At 38.3% G+C, this 14,355-nt stretch overlaps 1 long non-coding RNA gene across 1 annotated transcript; it reads left to right on the top strand.

Annotated features, from left to right (window-relative positions):
• The first annotated feature begins 6,146 nt into the window (after positions 1-6,146).
• LOC123726151 (uncharacterized) lies at positions 6,147-9,778 on the top strand. Its single transcript, XR_006758469.1, has 2 exons — positions 6,147-6,288; positions 9,638-9,778. It is a non-coding gene; the product is annotated as an uncharacterized lncRNA (long non-coding RNA).
• The last annotated feature ends 4,577 nt before the right edge of the window (positions 9,779-14,355 follow it).

Here is a 14,355-nt window from a genome sequence, read left to right as displayed (position 1 = left end):
CCGTCTGGATTTTAATGATTTGTAACACAAGGACAAGTTAGGTTAGGCCTATATAAATAAACAAAGAAGTAATATTTGTAGAACTATAGTCATCATCATGTCCACATTCCTCCTGCTTTGCCAATTTTACCAAATATATAGGTGAGCAAAACAACACAGTAAATGCAAAGTTATGATTTTTACCTTCATTTAACTAGGCAAGTCAGATAAGAACAAATTCTTATTTTCAATGATGGCCTAGGGTTAACAGCTTTGTTCAGGGGTAGAATAACAGATTTTTACCTTGTCATCTCAGGGATTTGACCTGGCAACCTTTCGGTTAATATCCCAACACTCTAACCACTAGGCTACCTGCCGCCCACTCTAACAAGAGTAACATGCTCAAACAAAGTGCAGATAGCCTTCTGTTCACATTTCAATCACTCAGAACTAGACCAAATTATTTTAGTCTCTCTCTCTCTCTCTCTCTCTCTCTCTCTCTCTCTCTCTCTCTCTCTCTCTCTCTCTCTCTCTCTCTCTCTCTCTCTCTCTGAAGTAGATCTGAGTCAGAATAATAACAATTATAATATTTTTCAGGATATATGAGTTGTGCTATTCATATCAGAGTTCATTCCTTATGATACATGATCTCTCTCTCACTTTCCATCTGCTCTCTTCTCGACCAAACCCAGATTTCTCAAGATCCCAATTCTCCAGATTAACCCTACATCCCTATTCTTCAGATTAACCCTACATCCCTATTCTCCAGATTAACTCTACATCACTATTCTCCAGATTAACCCTACATCCCTATTCTCCAGATTAACCCTACATCCCTATTAACCAGATTAACCCTACATCCCTATTCTCCAGATTAACCCTACATCCCTATTCTCCAGATTAACCCTACATCTCTATTCTCCAGATTAACCCTACATCCCTATTCTCCAGATTAACCCTACATCCCTATTAACCAGATTAACCCTACATCCCTATTCTCCAGATTAACCCTACATCCCTATTCTCCAGATTAACCCTACATCTCTATTCTCCAGATTAACCCTACATCCCTATTCTCCAGATTAACCCTACATCCCTATTCTCCAGATTAACCCTACATCCCTATTCTCCAGATTAACCCTACATCCCTATTCTCCAGATTAACCCTACATCCCTATTCTCAAAAGATTAACCCTACATCCCTATTATCCAGATGAACCCTACATCTCTATTCTCCAGATTAACCCTACATCCCTATTCTCCAGATTAACCCTACATCCCTATTCTCCAGATTAACCCTACATCTCTATTCTCCAGATTAACCCTACATCTCTATTCTCCAGATTAACCCTACATCCCTATTAACCAGATTAACCCTACATCCCTATTCTCCAGATTAACCCTACATCCCTATTCTCCAGATTAACCCTACATCTCTATTCTCCAGATTAACCCTACATCCCTATTCTCCAGATTAACCCTACATCCCTATTCTCCAGATTAACCCTACATCCCTATTAACCAGATTAACCCTACATCCCTATTCTCCAGATTAACCCTACATCCCTATTCTCCAGATTAACCCTACATCCCTATTCTCCAGATTAACCCTACATCTCTATTATCCAGATTAACCCTACATCTCTATTCTCCAGATTAACCCTACATCCCTATTCTCCAGATTAACCCTACATCTCTATTCTCCAGATTAACCCTACATCCCTATTCTCCAGATTAACCCTACATCCCTATTAACCAGATTAACCCTACATCCCTATTCTCCAGATTAACCCTACATCTCTGTTATCCAGATTAACCCTACATCTCTATTCTCCAGATGAACCCTACATCCCTATTCTCCAGATTAACCCTACATCCCTATTCTCCACACCTTTGTCTCTTTGGTCTTTCGAAGCAGCAGTTGTACCACTCAGTATGAGGTCTAAATTCATAATTGTAAGAGACAGGTCACACTTACTACACCGTTTGTAAATAATAATAATAATAATAATAAAAAGGGAGCTACAGATATTACTCAACTGGAAAATTGCTTACTTGCTGTCTGAAATGATAGTCGCCTGACAGTTGCCCCCTTGAAGCAGGGCTGTTTAAACAGAATTGACTCCCTGAGCCAACACGCCTACAGTACAAATGACAATAGCAGAGCAATGTTTTTGAAACAGCTGAAATTTATGGATATTTTCCTAATATTTATTGACTGGTTTTATTTCGTTTTTATCCAGGAATTGCAGTAACAGCCTGTTACATTCTGAAATTGTAGCAGTAGTTGTCGATTGCACTGAGCCACTTGAAACTATAGAAGCTCACCCCCCCCCCCCACTACTAAAAACATGTCAAATGTAGATCATACAAACAGGATCTATATATTTTAATTTCTAACATTGTGTGATGATTTCAGAGGTGACACCACAGGTCCCAGATAAGTGTGGGGTAAATTGTTTTCCCGGGGCCAAGAGTTTTTCCTGATCTGGTAGTAGGCTAACCAACTCCGGACCCTAGTTGTAGCATATGTCATAGTAATAAATCAGCTATAAACAGCGGTTTTATATGTCCTATGATGAAACCAGATTCATTATCTAATCAGATCAACTCCTGGAACAACTCCTGGAACAACTCCTGGAACAACACCTGGAACAACTCCTGGAACAACTCCTGGAACAACACCTGGAACAACTCCTGGAACAACTCCTGGAACAAGTCCTGGAACAACTCCTGGAACAACACCTGGAACAACTCCTGGAACAACTCCTGGAACAACACCTGGAACAACTCCTGGCTCAGGGAGGATGAGAACATTTAAACCTTTTACACAGACAAAGAGACAACAACTGTGATTGGACAAAAACTAAACAGGGCTGAATTGGCTGTTTGAAGGGTTGCATCGTGAAGGCCTTTGCATCTGTAATTTAAAAAATACTCACAGTATGTCATCACTATGGTATTGATTGATTAATTTCAGTTGATCGTCTTGGATTAAAAAGGTGTAGGTAGCCTAACCACCTGAAGTATGAATATAAACCAAATTCTATCAGTCACATTTTCTCAGAACAAATAAAATGGGCCTAATTTAGGATATAAATACAAAGCTTTCTCCTGGACCAGATGGGATCAGAGGCTGCTCTAGGCTACCTGTGGTTGTCATCAGTAGGCTGCTCTAGGCTACCTGTGGTTGTCATCAGTAGGCTGCTCTAGGCTACCTGTGGTTGTCATCAGTAGGCTGCTCTAGGCTACCTGTGGTTGTTATCAGTAGGCTGCTCTAGGCTTCCTGTGGTTGTCGTCAGTAGGCTGCTCTAGGCTACCTGTGGTTGTCATCAGTAGGCTGCTCTAGGCTACCTGTGGTTGTCATCGGTAGGCTGCTCTAGGCTTCCTGTGGTTGTCATCAGTAGGCTGCTCTAGGCTACCTGTGGTTGTCATTAGTAGGCTGCTCTAGGCTACCTGTGGTTGTCATCAGTAGGCTGCTCTAGGCTTCCTGTGGTTGTCATCAGTAGACTGCTCTAGGCTACCTGTGGTTGTCATCAGTAGGCTGCTCTAGGCTACCTGCAGCTGTGGTTGTCATCAGTAGGCTGCTCTAGGCTACCTGTGGTTGTCATCAGTAGGCTGCTCTAGGCTACCTGCAGCTGTGGTTGTCATCAGTAGGCTGCTCTAGGCTACCTGTTGTTGTTATCAATAGGCTGCTCTAGGCTACCTGTGGTTGTCATCAGTAGGCTGCTCTAGGCTACCTGTGGTTGTCATCAGTAGGCTGCTCTAGGCTACCTGTGGTTGTTATCAGTAGGCTGCTCTAGGCTACCTGTGGTTGTCATCAGTAGGCTGCTCTAGGCTACCTGTGGTTGTCATCAGTAGGCTGCTCTAGGCTACCTGTGGTTGTTATCAGTAGGCTGCTCTAGGCTACCTGTGGTTGTCGTCGGTAGGCTGCTCTAGGCTACCTGTGGTTGTCGTTGGTAGGCTGCTCTAGGCTACCTGTGGTTATCAGTAGGCTGCTCTAGGCTACCTGTGGTTATCAGTAGGCTGCTCTAGGCTACCTGTGGTTGTCATCAGTAGACTGCTCTAGGCTACCTGTGGTTGTCATCAGTAGGCTGCTCTAGGCTACCTGTGGTTGTCATCAGTAGGCTGCTCTAGGCTACCTGTGGTTGTCATCAGTAGGCTGCTCTAGGCTACCTGTGGTTGTCATCAGTGGGCTGCAGTTGATCAGACTGAAGCACATTGACAAATAAAACAGCCTGACTCAAATCCGCAGTGAATTCACTTATACCCACATTTTCCGTTACAATTAGCCTCTACCACATGTAATGATTTGCATGATATTGATAAAAAATGAAGTCTGGTTTGTTGTAATGTTGTACAGTAGGTCTACAATACTTTAATATTCATATGAAAGGGTTAATCGTTCCTTTTTTTATAGGCTAATGTTACTTGCTGAAGACATGCTGTTAGCAACTGCGCTTTTGTCTTGAAGCTAAAGAGTGTAGCTGACAGACGAGAAAATAATCCCTTTAATTGTCTGAACATGCTTGTTAATTGTTGCATTATTTAAGAGTGTAATGTGGTTTTGATTATTCAATAGTATAATAATATAAGTTTTAGAAGAAAAGTTTATGTCACTGTTCAATAGTTTGTGCTTACCGGCTAGTGGCTACTGTGCTATTTACCGTCAATTTGACCTGAGGACAAAAACAATGTGGCTTTGCCAGCCACAACTAATGGTAAGGCAAGGTTTTAATGTGAATTGAAAAGTAGAAATCTCTTTCGCCACTCCGCTGCTCAGACTCTCCTTCATATCTCCACTTAGAGGACACAGTAATGATTGAGAAACAGCATCACAAAGAAACAGCATTGGTCACATTCGGGTTTGAACAGAACAGCTTTAAAAGTAACAGATTTGTCGGGAAGCCGCGGTTGCTTTGGGTCGGGACGCTGATATTTTCTTTGGACGTTGCGCAGATGTTACTTTTGTTTAAAGACACTGTAATTAAGGAAGAAGGACAGAAGTCTGAAAAGCGTGACCTATTTCTCTTTTGATCAGCTGTCAAAAGAGGAGCAGGGGGTCCTTTCAAGCATGGGTCTCTTCCTAAACTTTCAGCTGGCAACAGACGAGACCACAAATTGGGGGAACAACCGTATTGTTGGCTACCTGTGGGGCTCCCCCCCCCCTCCCCCCCTCCCCTCCCCCCGCCGCATGTTGGTCGTTTGGACAGCGCGCGTACCCACTGCACTGAGACAATTACCGTCCAAGGATATTATGATAGAATGATGAACGAATGATTAGGCTTGCTTTGCTTTTCACATCTCTTTTGAGAGACATTTTTGTATTATTTTCCATGTTGGGACTCCCAATCTAGGCTATGCGTCAAAAATACTTACTGCTGGAAATGGTTTAGAGTAGTCAACAAATCAATGTAGCCTATTCTAAAATGAGGCTTGAGTCAACATGGTTTTTGAACTGGAGGCATATCTGGCCCTTGTAGACTATGACCGATTAGCCTACATTGTTTTTCAATTTTTGGGGGGGCAAAGCAAAATGGGGTTGTGTGGTGACTACTTTGTACATTAAAGTATATAATCTACAAATCACAATACTAAACTGATTGGAGTTTATTGTAACATTCTCTCTTTGTGTTAGCTAGGCCTGTAACATTTGTAGACTCGGTCTATATCAATGTAATAACCGCGAAAGATGTTATTTTTCAATCATAAAGTCACACTTTTCCAAAGACATTCTGCTAAATTAATAATGATTACGATTATCATATAAAAACCTGTATAATTGTATATTTGAAGTAGCCTAATATAATCTTATAGGCCTATACAGTAAGAGACACACACTCAAATCTGTCAGAAAACGAGATATTTGCAAAATATCGTTGGCCGCAAATTCAAATCTAATCCCCTCTCATAAATATATCTTGAAAGTCTAAAATCAGAATAATATGTATCATTAATAAAACATTATGTGCAAGTCCCTCTGAGCAAAAAGGAAAGGTAATGTCTAAAAGACAAGCCTGAATAACTCTGGGTCGATCAGGACTTTTTTATTCTTATTTTCTTCTTTCATTTTCTTTTCTTTTTTGTCCTGGTTCTCTCTCTCTCTCTCTCTCCTGCCATCTGCTCAGCAAATGCAGTAGGCTAGTATTGATTAGTATCATTGTGCTACAGAGCCCATGCTAATCTATACCGTTACTGGCAATCAGTTGGCGCTTTGCATTGCATCTGTTCATACGCTACTATAGCTAGCGATGTGAGTCCATGACCTAGCCCTCTCTACCCCATGGTCACTGTATCAGAAGCCGTTAGGTAAGTGTCCCACATTCATTTGCGTTAAATGAAGGTTTTTTTTTGTCATCGTATCTGTGGAATAAACATGTTATTAGCAGCTCTGAAATGTTGTGTTTAGAACGGGGCGACGAGAGAGAGAAATAGAGAGGTAGACAGACGCTCTGTATAGACTGCTGCCAGCACTTGACTGACTGGCCGAGAGATACGCACATACAGCCCTCTATTGGCTATGCAGAAGTATGTGATTAATCCTAATGCGTGTGCTCGCAATGTGTGAAGAACCAATTGATATTCATAAACTATTTGTTTCAATTTAAAGTAATTGTAAATTGTATACCAAAGAAAATTGAGAAATTACTTCATTTGAATGGCTTGGTTTAACTTTATTTAGTAGGCCACAGTTATTTCTATTCAATCACATATAGGCTAATCTTAAAAGTGTGTGTCCAATGAATCCTAACTTAAACCATAAAATAATATTCATTAATTCTACATTAGGATTAATGCAACTTGAAGTATTAAAATACACTGAGTGTACAAAACATTAAGAAGACCTGCTCATTCCATGCCATAGACTGAACAGCAGTGGTGGAAAAAGTACTCAATTGTCTTACTTGAGTAGAAGTAAAGATACCATAATAGAAAATGACTCAAGTAAAAGTGAAAGTCACCCAGTAAAATACTACTTGAACTATTTTAGAAAAGTAAATGTAATTGCTAAAATGTACGTAAGTATCAAAAGTAAAAGTACACGTATAAATCATTTCAAATTCCTTAAACAAACCAGAAGGTTTACATTTTTTAAATTTGTTTAAATGTACAGATAGCCAGGGGTACACTCCAACAGTCAAATATAATTTACAAAACAAAGCATTTGTTTTTAGTGAGTCTGCCAGATCAGAGGCAATAGGAACGTGTGACTTGGACCATTTTCATGTCAAAATGTAACGAGTACTTTTGGGTGTCAGGGAAAATGTATGGAGTAAAAAGTACACGACTTTCTTTAGGAATGTAGTAAAGTAAAAGTAAAAGTTGGCAATAATATAAATATTAAAGTAAAGTACAAAAAAACGACTAAAGTCGTACTTTAAAGTATTTTTTACTTTAGTACTTTACACCACTGCTGACCAGGTGAATCCAGGTGAAAGCTAGGATCCCTTATTGATGTCACTTGTTAAATCCACTTCAATCAGTGTAGATGAAGGGGAGGAGACACGTTAAAGAAGGATTTTTAAGTCTTGACACAACTGAGACATGATATGTGAATGTGTGCACTTCAGAGGGTGAATGGACAAGACAACAGATTTAAGTGCCCTTGAACATGGTATGGTAGTAGGTGCCAGGCGCACTGGTTTGTGTCAAGAATTGCAACGCTGCTGGGATTTTCATTCTCAACAGTTTCCTGTGTGTATCAAGAATGGTCCACCACCCCAAAGGACATCCAGCCAACTTGACACAACTGTGGGAAGCATCGGAGTCAACATGGGCCAACATCCCTGTGGAACGCTTTCGACACCTTATAGAGTCCATGCCCCGACGAATTGAGGCTTTTCAGGGGGCAAAAGGGGACACAGCTCAATATTAGGATGTTTTGTACACTCAGTGTAGATTATAAATATTAGAATTATGTCTTTAATTATTAAAATATCACATCAATCTGTTATAATACTATTATAATTACGAGTTCCGTGTGGCTCAGTTGGTAGAGCATGGATAAGAGCGTCTGCTAAATGACTAAAATGTACAAAATGTGTCCTGTTGTTATTATCAGGCCTACAACTTACATCGCGTTAGTCAGTCAGAAATGTTTTGGGATGCATGCTAATAGCGCTAACCATCTGGTGGCATACAAACAGTTTGTGACGTGCTTGCTGTCTTGTTTTAATGCTCCCTTTTAAAACGCAAATAACCTCAACTTTCAACATGAGACACATGGGCCTAATCCATCACCCGTATTTTGTTAGATATTGTAGTTTACAAATGTTACGTTTTGTTGTAGGCTATAGGGCTTAGGTCTGTGACTGTCCTAAAGGTTTGTGAGTATGCCACATAAACAATTCGGTTATAATGAACGCGAATTTTAAAACGAATAAAACATTAATAGTCTATACGACTAGATGCGCCATTTGGTTAACTCTAGCGAAATTATAAGCTTCTTATAACAAGCAAAAACATTCTTATTATTTTTTTAACACTCTACAGTCAACTTGAATAGGTTAATGATCCAGTTTTCATACAAGGCTGCACTAGTCATCAGATCACAAGTGAAGTACATAACAGCCAAAGCATGACGCTTTGAAGCGCATTCTGTTTTAGGACCTCTTTACAAGCACGGGACATTAGGAGACAAGAATGAAGGGTCGTCAAAGATCAAAGGTCAGGCGCTCGGCTCGAGCCATCTGACCCCTCGCATTTTGCATATTATACCCTGTTCCGTATGGTTCGCTTTTCAAAGGAAGATTTTTATTTTTTGGTATTTTTTTTATAGAAACCAAACATTCGAAATCAATGAATATTCAAATATTAAATATTTTAATCTGGTCGAAATGTCAATTTTAATAAAGTAATAAATGGTTGGATTTTTTTTTTTTAAGGCAAAAACCATGAAAATAACAAAGTATTGTGAAAATGAATAACATTTTATTTGGTGCTTTATAAAGATGATGAATTTAAAGACTATTCACATTTATGTATCAATCATTGGTTCATTTTAGAAATCAGGAAAGTACCTTCAGAAGTAAAACAAACATGTTCCTTATTATTATATAATAGAGATATTATCCATTCAACTGCGTTTAAAGACAATACATTAGTTTAATCCATCATTTTGACTCAAATAGTTTTGAGTCAAACAATTTTGGGCAGATGAACCTTTGCTCTGAACTCTGGGTTAATCTGTCACCTGATTTGTGTATGAATGTACTCAAAATATCCTCTATTCTAACATTCCTCATTCTCACTCACTAATATATATATAAATATATATTTTTGTTGCCTTGCATAGAAATATTTATAATTGTGTTATCTAGCCTATTCAACAGTCCATCAGTGTTTCCCATTGAGATACAATATAATGCCTGAGTTCTATTTAATTTGTGGTGTTTCCTCTGCAACTATAGTGTTAGCCTCCCTTGCATAGAAACATCTGTAATTGTGTTATCTTGTCAACTACCCTATTCAACAATGTTTCCTCTTCATGTTTTAAACTAGCTGTGTGTAACAGACTCTCACTCTGTAGACACAGTGTTGTACCTACATACTATCAGTGTTTTTTTTTGCTTACTCTGTCTGATTCTCTCAGCAGGGAAATATAAACACTCTCCTCCTGACTTATGACCTTTGAACTTTAACCCTTTCTATCACACAGACCACCAAGCTGTCTCCTGACCTGCAACAGAACAGGACAAGACAAGACCATTCAAGCCTCTTATGCAACACATAAAACACATAGAACACCTAGAACAAGTAGAAAACATAGAACACAGAACACATTGAACACGTAGAACAAGTAGAAAATGTAGAACACAGAACATAGAACAAGTAGAACACGTAGAACACAGAACACATTGAACACGTAGAACAAGTAGAAAATGTAGAACACAGAACATAGAACAAGTAGAACACGTAGAACACAGAACACATAGAACAAGTAGAACAAGTAGAACAAGTAGAACACATAGAACAAGTAGAACAAGTAGAACACATAGAACACATAGAACACGTTGAACAAGTAGCACATGTAGAACACATAGAACACATTTAATAAGTAGATCACATTGAACACATGGAACACGTAGAACACATAGAACAAGTAGAACATGTAGTACACATAGAACACATAGAACAAGTAGAACACGTAGAACACATAGAGCATGTAGAACACATAGAACACATAGAACACATTGAACAAGTAGAACACATAGAACAAGTAGAACACGTAGAACAAGTAGAACACGTAGTACACACAGAACACATAGAACAAGTAGAACACGTAGAACACATAGTACACGTAGAACACATAGAACAAGTAGAACACATAGAACACAGAACACATAGAACAAGTAGAACACGAAGAACACAGAACACATAGAACAAGTAGAACATGTAGAACACATAGAACAAGTAGAACACATAGAATGAGTAGAACACGTAGAACACATAGAACACATAGAATGAGTAGAACACGTAGAACAGATAGAACAAGTAACACACGTGGAACACAGAACAAATAGAACACAAAGAAAGTTCAAATCAACAGTTATGTTTATCAAACCACTGACTATTTATATGTTTTAAGTCCTAAATTCAAGCCTTAACGTGGAAGATCTGCACTATAGCGCCATTCAAATTTAAAGGCAACGTTATTGCATTTGCGAAAACAGCATTCACGGTAAACGCTGCATATTTCAACTCAATCGGAAATGACCTTTAAATTTAAACTGTGCTATAAGATAAGATCTTCCATGCTACAGATTGAATCTACCCTAAACCTAAATTATGATTGTTATTGTAGTTTTAATTTTATTCAGTAAGGTATCATTATTTTAGTCATGTAGTTATTAGACTACTACAGCTAGCAATCTTATATAATATTATTATTATTATTATTATTGTTATGATTACGTGGGATCATTTTCACAGTTGATCAGTCAAACAAGTGGTGTGGCAATATCATGTGTTTTACAAATACAGACATCATGTCGATTTTGAAACCATATTCTCTTGTTATATGAACTCATAGCAAAAAGAACCAGAAATATAGTCAAATGTTCATGAGATATGTGTGTTAATTCTATCATATGGGTTCAGTTTCATTGACGACAGTATAGGCCTACAATTCATCTGTACTGTCGTAAAGTTGTGTGATTGGCTTAAAAAGTATGTCAATTTTTAAAATTAAAAATAAACAATGAATAAAAAAAAACAAATAGACAATATGAATGTAATGTAAGATTATTTCCATGTATATAAAATGATCTGCAATTTACCTGTTTTTATTTTTTATAATGTTATAATACTGACGGTATCCCTTGTAAAGCATCTATAAATATGCAGGATAGGTTTACTTTGAGGTTGTCTACTGTTAACGTGTACGATGCAACTCAGTATCAATCCAGATGTTTAGCTAGTAGCCTACCATTTGTTATTAACGCGTTTACACCAACAAAAAAATAAAAAAAAATAAAACACAACTGAGAAAGTAGTAAAAGTAATTATTTACCAAGAAATAACTTAGAGGAAAAACACGAGCTTTCATCATTGTCTGTTGAGTGGGAACACGACTGTATCCACGCTGTGATTGTATCAACGGAATCTGACCTTCTGAAGTAACTGTTATCCGTTGAACAATGGCAACAAACCGTGTTTCTATCTGTGAATGAAATGTGGTCAAATACATCTTAGTCTATCAAGCCTCATTGTTAGCTGTTATTTTTTACAACAGTGAGTTTGAATTTGAATTGATAATCAAAACAATAGTGACTGACTGAGACGCACGCGCGCACGGACGCACGCTCCAATGTTTTCTTCTTCTCCTATCGCAGAGGGGTGGCAATTTCTCCACGATCCCTCTCCCCTCTGAAACACAGCAGCCTATATTGATCTCAGGAGATTCTTTGCATAATTTCTGTTTGCATTATGCACAAAGCAGGCAAAAAAACACTGGGCTGGGATTCAATCATATAGCGGGTTGCAGGCATTACGGCTTTAAAGGCAATTGTTCCCCTGTTCGCTGAGATCCCATTAAAGGTGAATGCTGCATATGTTTTGCTTCATTGGAAATTACCTGTATAACAGCGACTGCCTTTAAAAAGCAAAGGAATCCTTTTGAAAACGGTCTACGTGGCATTGCTATGAGTCAGAAACATTGATTCTAGTGTCACAGTTGGCTACAAAGTGTAAATAGGATCATTTTGGTCATAAAGTCAGTCTCCTCTTAAACGGAGTTTGGAAAATATGTGTCACAACGGGTAAATAAAGGTTGGGTTTTGATTTGAAGATGTCCACTTGCCCACTAACATGGGGTGAACTGCTGTGGTAGTCAGTGAGCACGGTTACATGCAGGGTTAATATAATAGTTCGTTTAAAAACGTTTACCTGCTTTGCAAGATGAATGATTTCCCTAATAATTATGTTTAGGCCTACATGGACACATCTGAAATCAGGATACTGATGGGACTTTTGATAAATGCAGAAAATTCGCCAATCAAAATAAACGTTCTACCACAGCGGCCATGTTATTTTTTCAAATACTTTTTTATTCTGAGTTCGGACACATACTGTTTTTCAGAACTCACTTCACTGGTGCGTAGAGAGGCTTGCTCTACCAGCTGCTGGCAGATGCGAAGATCAAATACACGTCTGGAAGCTGATTAAGCTGTTTACATGTCCTAATAATTAGAAAGATTGCTCAGAAAACCAGATGTTTTAATCCATGTATGCTTATTTCGATTATGATCGTAGTCAATCAAGAGGGGCGGCAGGTAGCCTAGTGGTTAGAGCGTTGGCCTAGTAACCGAAAGGTTGCAAGATCGTAGTCCCCAAAGTGAAAGTCTGTCTTTCTGCTCCTGAACAAGGCAGTTAACCCACTGTTCCTAGGCCGTTATTGGAAATAATAATTTGTTCTCAACCTACTTGCCTAGTTAAATAAAGGCAAAATAAAAAAAGGCAGAGTAAGGAGTCTAGATGACTAATGCCATACTCAGCCTTCTTCAATATTCAGTTTAAATATTCATGTAAAGTTACTCATTATAGTATGAAAATAGGCTAAAACTGCTTCTACAATAGAAATTCCTTATCACACTTGCAGGAGATTTTATGGCGACGTTGGCTGAGATCATACATAATCGAACGGTCGACTCCCGACAAACTACGCATGTGCGGGCTGTCAACTCAAAGGCACTCCTTCAATATAATGTAGTTTTTGAACGAAAAGGAAAACGTTTCAATTTGTCACTTTCAAAAATTTGGAGTCAAGTAAAAGATTGGCTCGAATCTATGTTGTGCGTGTAGATTTCGAGAAAATTAACAACTAAGGAATATATTTTTTTATTATTTTCTCATTGACTTCTCAAAACCTCAAACCCTGGCCTGGTCTGTTTCCCGAGAGTTCTCGGAAGTCTCGCGATGTTGCGCCTCTGGGTTGAGAAACTCTGTGTCTCTGCTGATTGGTCTCTATCCAATGGCACAGACAGCTGACCACGTTTACATGCGCACAATATTTTGGATAGTAGTCCTAGACCCTAGCTCATATCCCGTTTAACGTCTTATTCAGGACGAGCTAGACATGCACCTTTGATATCCCGCTCACGAGTATCCCTGTACCTATGAATAAACAGAACATTCCTAATTTAAATTAATATGGGTTAAATGTAATATTAACTGAAATATGGACACTGACTATAACCTCTCACATGTAGGGTATTATAAAATGAACTCCTGCAAAATTATGCATTTCATGCAATAAAATGATACAACAAATGTTAATTTTGTTTCACTACTGGGAGTGGAGAAATATGGTTTCTTTCTTTCAGCATCTCCTGAAAAAAATTGAATGTGTGTGAAACTCAAGCAGACAGTATTTGAACCACATAAAATATTCCCCTAAAACGAACTGAAGTCTTATCAGATACACGTTTCATAGTGTTTTTCTGCTTTTCATTTCCTTCAAACTGGTCAAACTGATGACATTTGGACATTTTGCATGGGAACAATCTTTCCACTGTTTTGAAATTATTATTTTCTCCCATGTCCGAAACTAAACAAACAACTTTACAAGTGTTAACTAGATTCATTATATTGATGTAAGACATTATTCTGGTGAGCACTACTTTATTTAGTCTTCTGGGGCAACAAGTTATGACAGTAGGGAAGCTGTGTGTATCAAGCAATAGTCGACAAACAAATGGCCTACCATATGTGAAATTATAATATGGACTACCATATGTGAAATTATAATATGGTCTGTCATATTTACATTTACATTTAAGTCATTTAGCAGACGCTCTTATCCAGAGCGACTTACAAAATGGTGCATTCACCTTATGATATCCAGTGGAACAACCACTTTACAATAGTGCATCTAAA

Source organism: Salmo salar, chromosome ssa13, assembly GCF_905237065.1.
Source record: "Salmo salar chromosome ssa13, Ssal_v3.1, whole genome shotgun sequence".
NCBI lineage: Eukaryota > Metazoa > Chordata > Actinopteri > Salmoniformes > Salmonidae > Salmo > Salmo salar.
This window is presented reverse-complemented; position numbering and strand designations above follow the sequence as displayed.